We start from the raw sequence: 4,059 nt of genomic DNA, 5'->3' as shown, positions 1-4,059 counted from the left end.
TAATGTATATCATACATACTACATACTTATTGAGAATTTGCTATGACCTTGGTACTATAATGCTCTAGGAGATATCAGAGCAACAGGCACCCATATATACCCTTCTCTTGAAAAGTCTGTAGATTAAGAAGAGATAACATGCAAATAAAATAGGAAAAATTAAGGTATAGTAATAAAACAAAACCTTCAATATTCCAAACTAACAAATAAAAATCCAAACTACCCCCCAAACAAAAACAATCACACACGAAAATGCTATAGAACTAGAAAAATCAGTTTTATCCCAAATTTCAATAATTGCCAACTTGGACCAATTTATATAACTATTTTATGAAAGAAGTGTTTGTATTATTGCTCTTTCCCTGACTCCATTCTCCCCAGGCCTGAAATCCTTTGTCAGAGGTACTTGGATCATAGCTGTTTCAAGCCTTGCTACAGGAAACTCATATTCTTTGGACTTTTGTGACTTTTGAGCTGAGGCAGTTAATAAAGTTCTCCCAAGGGAAGGGTTTTTGAAGAACGTCAATTAAGATCAATTTTATTTTAAAATTTGAGTCTGTTTCCAAAAGGAAAATGGTTCAGCCCAGATCCATGGTTGGGGAATTGAATGTTCAGCTAATCTACTTTTGATGGGTGGACTTCTGTGTGTCTTAAAGGATGGCTGACAGGACTAGATGCTGGACTTGTCCAGAAGGCATTGGTGCTGGTCCACAGTTCTCAAGAGAACTGATACTTTCCCTAGAGGAGAAGCAGGAGTCTGTAGCTGACCAAACCTCTGCCCTTTCTGGAGATCCACTCTATAGTGATTAGAATTATTCTTCTTTCAATACTTTCTTATAAAATACCTACCTTGTATAAAGGATTATGGAAGCTTTTGCAAGGAATTCCATGCTAGTCAACTGAGAGATGAGGCAAAGACTATATATATGGCAGATGGTGAGCACTGCCATATAAGAGCTAAAGAGTGAAAAGCTGTGGAAATCAGGAAGGAGTCATTTCAAACTGAGTGGATTAGGGAGTGTTTTACAGAGAGCACTCAAGTTGGGACTTGGAGAACAAGTCTGATTGGCAACCTACAGTCTGTGAGTCAAAGCCACACTGGGTGTTGCCATGTCCATTCATGGATGTGTTGTCTATTATCTGTGTTTGGTTTCATACAAAAACAGATGAGTGATATGATGGAGACTGTGGGGTTCTCAAAGCCCAAAAATATTAGCATCTGGCTCTTTACAGAAAATTCATGATACTGATTTAACACTGTCTGCTTCATAGATGCCCTTGTTAGTTGGACCTGATGCAACTCAAAATACATGGCTCCATTTGACTGGTGCTATGGCTTACATGTATACCCCCAAAATTCATGGTTGGGAGCTTCACCCCCAAAGTCGTGTTGATGATTTTGGAAATGAAACTTGTAGGAGATAATTAGGGTTAGGTAGGATCATGAGAGTGAACCCTCATGCCAGTATTAGTGACTTTATAAGAAGAGGAAGAGGGACCTGAGCTCACATGAGTATGCACTTTCTTGCTATTACAATACAGCAAAGAGGTCCTCATGAGATGCAGCCCCTCTGTCATGAATGTTTTAGTTCCCCAAACTGTGAGCTGGATAAACTGCAATTGTTTATTATTGTCCTAGTCTGTGGTATTCTGTTATTGCAACAGAAGATACGGTAAGGCATCAGGCATTCTGGGGGAAAAAAAAACAAAAAACAAAAAACTGTTTCTGAGTCTTGGTGTTTGAGTGAAAGGATGGTCATGAATTTCATGTCAAAGAATGTGGTAGATATACTGTAAGAGGAAGATGCTACCAGTAGAGGTTCATGCTGTCACCTAAGTGAATCTGGATTGGGAACATGTTTATGATTTAAAGAGAGAGGATGCAAAAAGGATTATGCATAAAACACTGAAGTATGCCACAGAGAATTGAGGATGACTATGGGGTCTCTAGCTTTATGACCAGGGTATCAGTGAACTTTTCCCTTAAAGTATGTTACATGAAAAGATTAACTGGATGCTCCTCCCATGTTACCCCAATCAGAAGGAGGAATGAGCTGTAACAGCACTCACTGGCAGCCAGTGTTGGGCAGAGAGGTAGTCAGAGCTTTCAACAGACAAGCAAGATGCAAAACCTTGTTATAGAACAGCCTGTTGTCAGACAGAAGTCAGGCTGCCTTGCTCTGAGACAAAGATACTTTATGAGTTAAAGGACTGTCCTTATAATTAGGTCATTTTGGAGAACTGTCAGATACAAAATTCCCAAGTAAATTAGAATTTTAGATCAATGAATAATTTTTTATGTGTTATGGTAAATCTTGGTTATCATGTTGATTGAATCTGAAATCAACTAAGAGACAAACCTCTGGGCATGTTTCCTGGAAGGTGTTTCCTGGAAGGATTAACTGAGGAGGAAGACACTTGCCACAGAGTGGGCAGCACCTTCTGATTGTGGTATATAAGGAGGTCTAAAGGAAAAACCATTGCTTTTTACCTGCCCATCTTAGCCCTTGCTGGTGAGTGTATCTACTCTACGGCTGTTACTGCTGCTGCTGCTGCCATCAGAACCCATTTCTTCAGCATTCCAACATAGGTTGAAGACCACTGGCTCTCCAAGAATCCTCCAGGCCTAGATTAGGACTGCTGAAGCATCCGGCCTCATGGACTGAATAGCTATCAGGTTTTCAGCCTCTCTAGTGTTTTAGTACCTATTGAATAACATGTAAGCCAATATAACAAATCCTTTTTGTAATATTTATTCAATTGGTTCTGTTCCTCTGGAGAATCCCAATATAATAAATACATCTCAAATACTGCATGATGTATATTTATACTAAAAACAGTTTCTTGATTTGAAATTCACATTTAACTTGGAATCAGTTTTAGATCAACAATACAAAAGTTTTAAGTGTAAGTATGTCCCAAGTATGAGATATATTTATATTAAAGGTGTTTTAGTTTGCTTTCTGTTGCTGTGATAAAACACTGATCAAAAACAACTTGGAGAAGAAAAAGTTTATTTCAGCTTACAGGTTATAGTCTGTCATCAAGAGAAACCAAGGCAGGAACCTGGGAGCAGGAACTGAAGCAGAGATCCCAGAGGAATGCTGCTTACTGGCTTGTTTCCTACTGGCTTGCTCAGCTAGCTTTATGACATTGCCTAGGCCACCTGCCTAGGGATAGCCATGCCCACAATGGGCTGGGCTCTCTTACATTGATTACCGAAAAAAAATAAAAAAATGAAAAATAATGCTGCACAGACATCCCTATAGGCCAATTTGATGGAGTAAATTCCTCAGTTGAGGTTCCTTCTTCCCAGGTGACTAGTTTTTGTCACGTTGACAAAGACCAGCACAGAAATTTTTATCTATTATTTATCTACAATTCAAATTTAATTGGGTTTATTGTTTATTATTTTGCTAGCTCTAACAACCCTATTTATAAGACAAAAACCCCTACCTTTCATGTTTAGGGAAACAGAACAAGAATTGAAGTACCTGTTTTGTTTTTCCACATAGAAGTTCAAGTGGCTTCCTCCAGCCCTTTTGGAGCTGCAGCTGAGTAGAAGAGTTCAGTGAACATCAGGCCTGCAGAAGACAGGATGGACCCAGGGATGAGGTAGTCAGCCAGGGATAGTAGATTGATCATCTGGCAGATGGACTTGAATGGAGTAAGAGGATCTGCATTAGAGAGCAGTCAGTTCAGGATGTAGACTCATGAGAGGAACTTCTTTTCAAAAATGTAGTCCTGTGGGGTAACTCTTTTTAAAACAAATTTTTGGGGTATGTGTGTATGCTTAGTGTATATGTGAGTGTGTGTTTTGTGTGGATGGGTGTGTGCATGCAAGTACTTATGCACATATGAGTGTGAGTGTGGAGGCCAGATATCAGCATTGGGTGTCTTCCTGAACTGCTGTTCACTTTATTTTGAGACAGGGTCTCTTACTGATTGACCAGACCAGCTAGTCAGTAAGCTCTGGGGATCTACCTGTCTCTACCCCACTACAAGTCACCTATTTGACTTTTATGTGGATGCTGGGGGCTCCAAGCTTATGTTTTCACA

This window comes from Nannospalax galili, unplaced genomic scaffold, assembly GCF_000622305.1.
Source record: "Nannospalax galili isolate Female #2095 unplaced genomic scaffold, S.galili_v1.0 scaffold85, whole genome shotgun sequence".
Taxonomy (NCBI): domain Eukaryota; kingdom Metazoa; phylum Chordata; class Mammalia; order Rodentia; family Spalacidae; genus Nannospalax; species Nannospalax galili.
This window is presented reverse-complemented; position numbering follows the sequence as displayed.